This window comes from Vulpes vulpes, chromosome 3 (assembly GCF_048418805.1).
Source record: "Vulpes vulpes isolate BD-2025 chromosome 3, VulVul3, whole genome shotgun sequence".
NCBI lineage: Eukaryota > Metazoa > Chordata > Mammalia > Carnivora > Canidae > Vulpes > Vulpes vulpes.
Genome location: NC_132782.1, coordinates 128,867,117 through 128,878,470, shown reverse-complemented (window position 1 = coordinate 128,878,470; position 11,354 = coordinate 128,867,117). Strand labels below are relative to the sequence as shown.

Genomic DNA, 11,354 nt, shown 5'->3' with positions numbered 1-11,354 from the left:
ATAACTTAGGGTGCTTTATTTCAGGGGACACGCCATCCCAATAGTTTTGGAATGTCTTTGGTTCACAGTGAGATTTTTGTTCTAAAGGTAAGAAAGAATTTTGAGCCACATCTCATGAATATTCACAACCTTCCTGTGAAGCTGATAGCCAACTTGAAGTCATTTGAATGTAATGTTTTACTTTTATAGTTGGGGAAAATGGAGGCACAGGTTGGGTAGATGCTTTTGCTAAGGTCCCCTGATAAGCTGATGACTGAGGTGGGAGCAGATTGGCAGATTCATAACTTGGGGGTCATTGTCCATTGTGCTAGCTGGCCTGGAGCCAAAAACCTTGACTTGCAATAACTGCAATTCTAGACTTTTGTGTTTAAAATACAGAAAAGTAATGATGCATTAATTTGCATTACATGATTGTTTTGTTGCTTTTTTATGTATATGTGCATGTGTGTGCAGGTTTTTTGTTCTTGTTTTTGTTCTGTTTTGTGTTTTGGAGTGAAAAAAGAGGTCTCTGTTCTTCTAACATGCTTGACTTGGAGACACTACACTAGGGCATTCATTTGAATGCATGTATAATTACTCACCCTATTAAGAGCTTTGAAAGTATTTATTTTGTCTTAATATTCAATCACCCATCACCCATAACACCTTCCTGCCAACAATAGGAAGTTACTTACTGTGTCATATATCTTAAAGTCCTTTGAAAATATTAACTTATTCTTCACTCTTCAGCTTTAAGGAAGATGATGGTATTGCTTATTTTCTTACGATCAGGGAAGCAAACTTTTGTAACTGAAACAGCCTGCCCCTAGTGCTCAGCGAAGAGCCTGGATAGTGCTTTGTAAGACCCAGGATGGTGTCCCTTCTGTGATAAAACATGTCACGGTAGAGTTCTCCAGTTTGTTGTAACTAAAAGGCTGTAACATGAAAAAACCAGGGGAAGACAAGAGTAGAGAATTATCTGACTCTCCTTACTTGCTGGATGGTCTCTGCCTGGATTGAAACTCCTCTTATCCCTTGTGGGAACAAGATCTTGTCCAGGCTGACCTTTAAAAAATGCACTGGGGGAGAGAAGGTTTTATCTAGGATGGTCTTCAAAGTGTTATTGAGCAGGGTAAATTGATCTGATGAGAAAAAGATCTCCCAGTCAAGGGACATTATTTAAATTCCACCCAGGAGTTACACTCTTTAAATTTGAATTCAGCTTCTCTTGAGCTCTCTGTCGTGGGTACTCAAGAAATATCTGTAGATTTATTCATTTCTTTGGGTAAAGTGATTGCCCTCTCGATTTGGCCTCTTTAAAATGCAGGCTCCCTGGAGAGATCCCACATTAAGCTGTTAATATTTACACCTTAGCGACAGTAGATTTATAACATTCTTCTTCTCTGATGAGGGGCCATTCAAGCAGCAAAGGGGGACTGAATTGATTCTTGCAGTGAGAGGTGTTGAAAATGGGGAAAACATTTAGTTTCTCCCCCAGTTTAGGGGCTGGGAGTAGTGGTGTGTGTAAAATGAGTGCATTGCTAGGTGCACTGATGCGGAAGTTGAATGCTGAGACTCTGAGCCTTGGAACATGAGACTAAGAGGCATAAGGGGGGAGAAAGAACTAGAACTAAGTAAGAGATGCTGTTTAGTCTGGGTCCTCTTAGGAGCAGGTGCCAGGCTGGATTGGACCAACCAAAGATTGGTTAGAGGAAATGTTTATGAGGGCATGTGGGAGAGCCAGCAGAACATGAGGCTGGTCTGCCCTAAGTGAATGAGAAAAGGAAATAAAGTTGGGTGGAAGAGTCTTAGACCACTGGGGAGCCTATCAGGGAGTCCAGGAGTGGCCCTGCTTTAGCATCCCTGCTACAGTCAGTTGTGAGCTGCGAACAGGCGGTGGTAAGCATGGCTTCCGTGTGAATGCAGTAATGGATTTCAGAGAGCAGCCACTGGACTGTCACTCATTTTTGCATGTTGCCAGCAGCAGCAGAGATCTGAGGGGTGCATTATCATGGTCAGGGAAAGCTGCTTGGAGCTCTTCCTGGGTGCAGGCCATATGGTGTGGGGTGGAGCTGCCAGGGTCACAGCCTGCATTTGGAGTGGCCAAAAGGGAAATAAAGGGAAAACAGAGATCTCTGAACACATACACATGCTATTGTAGGATGCAATGCTGTGAGTGAATAGAATGCCAGTGCATTATCATTGGTCCAACTTTTAGCTCTGCTGCTTGTTGGCTGCATGGCCTTGAGAAAGATACTTCAGATTTTCTGTTTGCTCAATCCTTTGTGTTTTAAAATGTGCATAAATATGCTTTTGAGATGACAAGAGCATGTTTGTAGAACCATCATTTGGTATATTTTGGAAGATGTCCCTTCATATGTAGGCATCTGTACGGTCAGGCCGGCTGAGAACTCTAATATGTGAACAAGTTCATTTTCTGTATCAGCGTGCCTTAGGGTTGATTTGGTTTGGGATCACTTGGAAATTTAGCAGAAACTATCCTATTGGGTGACTACTTCTTTTGACACAGGTTCACAGGTATCTTCTAACATGTCAGGATGACCAAGTTGTCCCTGTAAGAGGAGTAGCATGGAGTAGCAAAAAAGAGCAAGAATCAAAAGGTAATGACAAGTCATTTGCGTAAAATACTTCACAGTTTTAAAGGTACTTTTGCAAAAATTGGGCTTCAAGGTGTGATAGGTAATAGCATTCCATGCCACAGATATGAAAACTGAAGTGCAGGACGTCTCGATCTGCATAACAATGTCTGTGTTATGCATGCCTTGAAGGGCGCATGAAGAAATCCGGAATCATTAGGAACACCCTCCCTGAAGCAAGTTAGTGTTCTTTGCAGCACTTCAAGGGAATCACAGGCTTGAGGCTTGGTGTGGAGACAGAACACAATATTCTTTGGGGCCAGTCACCGGACCTGACCCTGAGGTTAGTGTATTCCCAAAATTTGCCTTGGAGGAAGCTAAAAAAGATAACAGTATGGAATACTACCTAATGTGGTTGTAAGCAGATTTGAAGGGCTTTTAAAGAGCTATTTCTTAGCAAATAAGGATAATGGCTATGCCAATCATTTGCACATTTGCTTTCAACTTTATTCCCTGCCCTTCTAAACCCTGACCTACATTGGAGGAAACTACATTTCCCTGACTCCTGTGCCTATTAACTTGTAAAGAGGTTTTGATGCAGGCAGGCTGGTTCCGAAGACCCAGAGGGGGTCCCCCAGGACCAGCCAAGAGGGTCCTTGACTTCACACAGAGTGGAAATCAAACACGAGCCAGCAGGAGATGAGAGCAGAGTTTATTATAGACATAGAGATGGAGGTGCCTGGGTGGCTCAGTCGGCTAAGCATCTGCCTTCAACTCAGGTCATGATCCCAGGGTCCTGGGATGAAGTCCCACATCAGGCTCTCTGTTGAGCTTCTGTATCTCCCTCTGCAGCTCCCCCTGGTTGTGCTCTCTCACTCTCTGTGTGTCAAATAAATAAATAAAATCTTAAAAAAAACATAGAGACAGCAGATACAAATGGACCATCATCCTTTCTGGGTTTTGGGAGACTTGGAAAAGAAAGGAGCATGAGTCTTATCTTTTTTGTGGACTGGGGATTTTTACTGATGACTGTGGTCTGGTGCACATGTCCAGAACTGGTCAGAATGAGGACAAGGTCCAGCTGTTCATCATAAATCATTTATTCCCTGAGGCCAGGGGTCTTGGCATCTAGATGTTTAACAGTGGTCTGGAATACACATATAATAGCTTCGCAGGTCATTCTCACCTAGTCCTTCCTCAGATGTTATCTGTTCTAGAGGAACCATTAACTCCTTGTCACTTACCAGGAGGGCAGACGCTATTTGCATTCTGAGGCCTGTGTAGAGTGGAGTGCAGGTGCAGGTCCTAGCAAGAACAGAAGGTGGTAAGAAGCAAAGGGGAAAAAACACAGCCTTTTCTCTCATGAGGTCCCTTTGGCTTCCCTGTCTCATGGTTATTATGATTATTTACTCTGACTTGCTGCCAGGTGAACTGGGGAGACCCCTGGGCCCTGGGCCCTCGACCCAGCCATGACCCAAGGAGACATGGAAGGTTATTGGGCTTGTAACGAGAATGAATTCAAGGACAGACAGACAGACAGCACAGTGGACAAGTGACACAAGTGGAATAGCTTATTAAAGTGAAAATTACACTCTCGGTAGATGTGAGAGCAAATAAGCAAGAGAGAGAGAAAGAGTGAGAGAGAGAGGCATGCCCTGGGGATTGGGTTTCTGTCTTCTATTGACATTTGTTAATTAGGCAGAAGAATATTCATTGCTTGCTTCAGGAAGCTTTTATGCTTTTTCTTCCTAATTTGGTCAGGGGTTTCCTGTCATAGCATCCGCCATCTTGGTCCTGTCTGATTTGAACTTGACTTCCTGTGGGGTGCTGCCAAGATAGGCTTCTGACCTACCCGTAGCTGGCCATGACTTTCCCACAGCTGACCTCCAGGTACTCTGTTAGAACCTAACTAGCCACTTACTCTAACAGATTTACAGATGAGCAAGGAGACATCTGAAGTACTGAGGTATGATGCAATCAGTCCAAGGTCAAACAGCTAGCTAGGAGCTGGGCTGGGCTTTAAAGCCGGGTGCTCACGTCAACTCTATGTTGCAGTGCCTCTTTATGACAGCCTCAAGGAGCTTCCCACTTGCCACTCAAGGGTTTGGACTTGTCCTTTAGAGGTAACATGGGCAAACTTGGAACTGTACACTTCCTTTATAGGTTGTAACTTTGTTTCATTTCTTTTCCTTTTTCTTGATGTCTCACTTTTTAAAATTAATTAATTAATTAGCTAATTAATTAATTTAGAGATTGTGAACAGGGAGAGGGGCACAAGAAGAGGGAGAGAGAGAACCTCAAGCTGGCTCCATGTTGAGCAAGGAGCTGACTAGGGCCTCGATCCCATGACCCTGTGATCATGACTTGAGCCAAATTCAGGAGTCCCATGCTCAACCAACTGAGCCACCCAGGCACCCCTGTTTCATTTTTGATTTAAAAAGCAGTTTGGGGAGTGCCTAGGTGGCTCAGTTGATTGAGCATCAGACTCTTGAGTTTGGCCCTGGGTCATGATCTCAGAGTCATGGGATCTAGCCCTGTGTTGGGCTCAATGGGGAGTCTGCTTGAGATTCTCTCTCTCCTTCTCCCTCTGCCCCTCCTCCTGCTTGTGTGCTCTTTCTCTCAATAAAATAAGTCTTAAAAAATAAAAAGCAATTTGAAGTCTGGGCAGAGATTTCAGAAATAATAAAAATAGAGGAAGAAAAAAAATCACACCTAATAATACCTTCATCTAGCAATTGTTATCAATACGTGGGTAATTTTTTATTCCAGTATTTTTTCCTATGGAACAAAATACCTTTGAAACTGTTTTTATATAATTTGGAGAGAAAGTTGTCTATGATCAGGGATTATGTCTTGCAAATACAAGCATGTGAAAAGAGAAACTAATATATAATAAAAATGTTGTGCTCTATTGACTACATTGCCCTGAAAGTTTGCTCGCATGAGGCACTATAGATATTTGGCCAGGTAGACCTAAGGTTAAAGAGGAAGTGTAAAATCAGCAAAACATGGGCTCTGTGCATACCCTGGAAATGTGCCTACTAAATCTTATTCAGTGTGTGTCAGACTCCTTACATTTCGGTTTTCCCAGAAGATGACTTTGGGATGAAATATTGGAGCTCTTTCAACTGGAACAAAACATTCTCTATTTGTTATACCAATAATGCTTTAACTTCTTGCATTTTACTAGTGCTCTCCACCTGAATTCTCCCTATCCACCTAAAAAAGCAAAACCCAGCAATAATTCAAACCCCTGAGGTACATTATGAAAAACATGTGCAGCAGAATGGCTGCATGCTAAGGTAGGCACCAGGGATGAAATCCTGAGTTTTATTTCCTGAACTATCTCTGCTACTCTGTCATGCGGTGGGTGGTTCACTCCACTTTTTGCCATGCTTCAGTGTTTCCAATCAAAGAGAGGCAAGCAGATGACATATCTGGCAGGTTCTTTTGTCAAGGCATTGTGGGAATGTGGAGGATTATAGGAGGAACACTGTTTGATGCTTGTTGTGCCCTATATCAGGTTGGACTCGGGTTCTGTGTCCCAAAAATGAGCTATGACTTAAAGGCTGTCTCTTGGGATGCTTTTGTGAGTTTAAAGGTTTGACTGGAGGTTCTCCCCAAATTACAAAGGTTTGTACCCATTTATCAGTCTTGAAGACTTCTTTGGAGCCGTCATTGTGCATAGGTAGATTTTCTTTATGTCTTGCAGTTTTTAGCTTCCTCCATGATTGCCCCGTTTACTCTGCTCCCTCCCCAAGGACTATCTCAACAATTACTTTGATGTAAGATGTGAGAAAAAAAAAATGTGATAAAGGTGGTTGGACGCACCTGCCTGGATAGGGTATGAATGGATTCTAACCAGTGACATAGGGAAATGGTAGAGCTGGTGAATGTTCCATAGGGAGGAAGAGAAGGAAAAAAGGAAAATGAAGGGGACCAGGGCCCAAAGGCATCATAGAAAACTGCAGGTGGGAGTCAGAGGCAATTCCTTGACCTGGACATAATCAAAAGAGACTGATGAAGATTGCCGTATGCTCTGTTCCAAGAGGCTGCTTAATTGAAATGATGAGATCAGGACTGGAAAAAAGAAAGAATCAGCTGCAGTCTCTTTGTGGCAAGTAAAGATCCTATGAGGAAACGCAGTTAAGCCTGGGATCAAGGAATTGGAACAAGGAAAGGTCTTGATTCCAGCTTTTACTGTGTTGGCTCATTGCAATCTCTGGCACTAATAAGATCTCTGGCGGGGATATACATGCAAATAAAATGACTCTATCATTTCTGGGGGGCAGCGGAGGTAGAAACAGAAACCTGGTACTTTGTAAGACCGTAGGATAATCAAACAAGAATGTTCCTCAGGATGGTCCATCTGAACATATGAAACATTTTTTAAAAACCACCATTTTTCCTGTTTTCCTGGAGATTTTTCATAATTTCATGTTCAGTTTTGTTGTGTATTTGTATCTCTTTTGTTTGTTTATAGTTTTTTTTTCATAAATAAGCGTTCCTTGGTGATGGTGTTGCATACTAATGTGTTATGCCCAGCACAATGGACACCTACTGTTTGGGACACTGAGAATGCCCTTTCCTCGATTCCTCTCACACCTCTTACAGTAGAGACGGGACAGAAGAGGAAACCCATTTCCCCTTCCTCCTGTGCTCCTTGTGGAGAAGATTCATCCTACCAGAACTGTGTCATGAGCAAGAAATAAACTTTCATCATGTTAAATCACAGAGACATATAGGAGCTATCAGTTGCCAGTAATTAGTATTACCCTAACTTTAAATATCTTCTTTTTTGGGAAGTGCTTTTCTTCTCCATGCCTGTAGGCAAAGCCATGTTCTTAAAGTTGCCAGCTCATCCCTGCCCCCAGATAGAATTTATTGATTCAAAGGTGGCATCTGACCCAAACTGAGCCAACTAGTATCCTATCCCAGGTTTTAAGAAATCAAACCAAGAAAAATAGTCAGGTCTTCTCTAGTGGTGGAGGATGTTAAGTCAAAAATCATCAGGAGTAGGGCACCTGGGAGGCTCAGTCATTGAGAATCTGCCTTTGGCTCAGGTCGTGATCCTAAGGTCCTGGGATTGAGTCCTGCATCGGGCTTTCCACCTGTTTCTCCTCTGCCTATGTCTCTGCCTCTCTCTCTGTGTCTCTCATGAATAAATAAATAAAATCTTAAAAAAAAAAACCCAAACCATCAGGAGTGAATGTAAGGGAAAATGAACCAGAGAAAGCCAGAGAGAAGAAGAGGGCAACGGGGAGATGTGTAAGGGAGATGGAAAGAAAAAGAGAGAGACTTCTTTTTGAGCCTGTGAATCCTCTTGAACTTTGTTGACCTTACATCTCCATCCTTTCCATGATTTAGATGTGGTGTTCTCTACTGTTTTTTCAATACATTCTCATTTGTTGCCCAAGCTAGTTTAGGTTGGTTTCTGCAATTTGTGACCAAAACTATAGTGGCCAACACATGTCATAGATGATTGTTTATTGAATTGTAATAAAATGTTAAGGTTTATTATAATAGATGCCCAGAGAATCAATCTCCAATGGATGTTTAAATGCTCACAAAAATCACAAATAGGCACATGTTTCTCCCACCTGCTGTGCTCTGCTCTGTGTGTTCCTGTTCTCTGAAAACCCAGCTCGGCTGTCAGTCTCCTTCTTGGGGAGGGTTTTAAGCTGTTACCAAGGAGTGAATAGTTGATAGGGAGGGAGAACAGGGACTTTCAGCAGCCCAGTGACAGAGAAGGCGTGGGCAAAGGAATAGGGCAGTGAGAACAAGCAAGGATCAAAGCTGAGATTTTGCTGTGTTGGAGAGTAGAGAGAAGAACAACCCTCAAGTATTTCTGTGAGGTAAATATTTGTGATTTCGGCCCCATTTTGTTTTGAAGGCAAAGGGCTCACAACATGCTGGAGACCAAGGAGGGGTCACACCGTAATTTATTCCAGCCAAGAGAAAAGCTGTAGCTATTCTTAGGTATCTGTAATAACCCATTTCTGCAGCATGGGGAGGTTCAGCTCAGGACAGGGGGCCACCCGGATATACCTCAAATGTTTCTGCTAGAATTCAAATAATCACATTTGAAGACACTATACTGCTTCACATCAGGGGTGAGAAGTGTATGTGCAAAATAGTGTAAGCTCTGAAGGGCTGGGAGGAGCAGCTCCCCGGCAATGGCAATGCCGAGGAGGGCCATAATGAGGAGTGTCTTCCTGCTGAGAAGCACCAGGATGCGTTTATTGATTGGAGGTGAATGCAGTGAATGTAAAGTTGGAGAGTTTTGCAGTTTAATCTGACATCTGTCATTCCTGGAAGAATGAACAGTTCAAAGTAAAACCTTATCCATATTGATGTGTGAGAAGAACTCCAGGTCAGGAAAAAACAGGGCCCCGGAGATCAGCACCGGGAGAGCCAGGACAGCGCACCTGCCCTTCCGGTAGCTGCAACTCGCCCACCAAGTCAATTGCCCTGTTGGAAAGCAGCTAATAGAATGCCTGGCGCAAAACGGAGATTCCAGAAATGTTGGTTCTCTTCTCCTTTCCAAGAGTAGGGGAAGCTTTGAAAGCAGATTCCTGACTTCCAGAGAGGAGAAATGGGTTGGAAAAACACAGATACGTTGTTCTGATGCGCAGAGAAGTTGAGTTTCCATTCTGGGAGAGGAATTTGGAGGGGGGTGTGTGGGAGGTGCAGAGGAAGTGAGCATAGGGCGGTTGCATTATTTGTTTTAACCCTCAACTTTCTTTGCAGGAAGTGGAGAGGCTACACAGACCCAGGCTCCCACGAACCCCCTGTGCCCCCTGGCTTCCGGAAATGTTGCTCTTTGGCCCAGCAGCCCAAGCCCGGGCCCAGGCATCCCGGCCCTGTTAGGTGCAGCTGGTCTCGGGCCCGTCTCAGGTAAGTAACGGGCACGTTGGGCTGCAATTTCTATTCCTGAATAGGCCTCCTATCTCAGAGTCATGCTTCAACAAACACTCAATTAAAAGGAAAAAACCTCTGGGTGATGGAAGGCACCCTATTACTGAGAAGCAGGGAATGTTTACTGAAGAAAGAGACTTCTCTCTAGTTACTAGTAGCCTAGCGAAGATTTATGAGCCAGTTTGTCCCACAGCAATCAAACTTGAAATGTGAAGTCTAAACTGGTGCGTTTTTTAATCAACAAAACAAACTAGGTCATGAGAGTTGCTTAGAATTAGGAATTAGGCAAAGCAGTGGAGTGTTAAGGCTGTGGCCAAGGAGCTAGGCCTGAGGTGGTTGTGGGAGAAAAATTCACCCATTTTAGCATCAGACACCTACAAATGAGAGGTCGATATATATATATATATATATATATATATATATATATATATATATATATATATATATATATTTATTTATTTATTAAATAACTACCCACCCACAGCTCACAACCAGCTGAAAACATACATTTTTCTCTTTGGAATACAGGAGTAATCAGAATTTATTCATGAGGGCTGACTCTGAGAGTTCGGTGTCCAAGGGCAGTCCTGTCTGATTGATACCACTCAAATAGCAACATTGAAGAAATGTAGTTAGAGAGACGGCAATTTAAAGGCTGTAAAAAAAGTTACAGGCAAAGCTAGTGGAACATTCCATACTGATTTCTGATGCGGGATACTCCACAGCCCTGAATTGCAGTTGCTTGTCAGTTTGGTTTTCCAGAGATGGAGTATCTGAAAGGGAAGAGAGGAGGAAATGTGGCTTTCAGGTGTGTTAAATACACCACAGTTAACTATTTTTTCCCCCTGGAGTGCTCTTTGTGGTAAATTAGAGTTCTGGTATCTGAGACTCTGGAATGTTAACAAACCATGGTCACTTCTCTCACATGTGTTACTTTGAAAAAAAAAAAAAAAAACAGTTGTCTTCCCTCAAGCAGGATTTCGTGACTAGGGACTCTAGAGCAATCCTCTCTCCTTAGCCCCAAAGAGGGCTCTCCAAACAGAAAGTTGCCTGCATGTCACTGTGCATGTTTCTGAACAAGACATTCTCTTCACTGCTGTGTCTCAAGAGATCCAACACTGCCTGTGGCATGCCCTCTAAAAAAGGCTTAGGGGTTAAGAAATTAAAAAAAAAATGGAGGTGGGTGGGTGGGAATTAAAACATTAAAATTGGTTTAGTCACTTTAAAATTATCAACATGTTTTCTCATTTAGCCAAAGCCAAAACAAAGTGACTTGCCACTGGTGGCTGTGCTAAAAATAAGGAGCCCACACACTACGCCCTTTGAGCAAGCAGGTCATGCAGCGGAGATTTCTGTGGGGTGAAGCCTGGGAGATGAAGGGAAAGAGTCACGGAGGAGCTGAAAGCTGCACAACCGCAGTGAACCAGAGGTGTAGGAATCCATGGTGAAGTTGCCAACTGAAAATTGCCTTTTCAGAAGGCCTGGATGGGGAGGCCACAGCTGGGGAGTTACTGCAGTAACGGAGAACACATCATCCTCATCCTTGTCTCTCCCACTGACCTTGGATCACCCAGCAGTGCCACACTGGGTGCTGTGTTCCAGAGATAAGATGGAGAACACCCCCCCCCCCGCCACATTTCTCTTCTTAGGAGGCTTATAGTTTAAGGGAGAAGAAAGATAGGCCCAAGCAAGTATCACCCAAAATAATTCCAGAGTGCGATGAAGTGCTATAGAGAAAACAATCAAAAGTCTGAGTTAGGGCATCCCATGAGGGATATGACTTTCATAAAGGCAGCAGGCTGTGGTCCTGGAGAGACTGACATACAAGCAGATGTGCTGTAAGGAGGAGGGAGATTGCAG

The 11,354-nt window shown here is 43.4% G+C and overlaps 1 long non-coding RNA gene across 2 annotated transcripts in view; it reads left to right on the top strand.

Moving 5' to 3' along the window:
• The first annotated feature begins 8,297 nt into the window (after positions 1-8,297).
• Positions 8,298-11,354, top strand: part of LOC140598366 (uncharacterized) — a 109,291-nt gene continuing 106,234 nt past the window's right edge. Inside the window, exons 1-2 of one of the 2 annotated variants that reach the window (XR_012000752.1) lie at positions 8,298-8,431; positions 9,327-9,473. This is a non-coding gene — a long non-coding RNA (uncharacterized lncRNA). The remainder of the gene's footprint in view (positions 8,432-9,326; positions 9,474-11,354) is intronic. The other variant, XR_012000753.1, reaches the window with a different exon arrangement.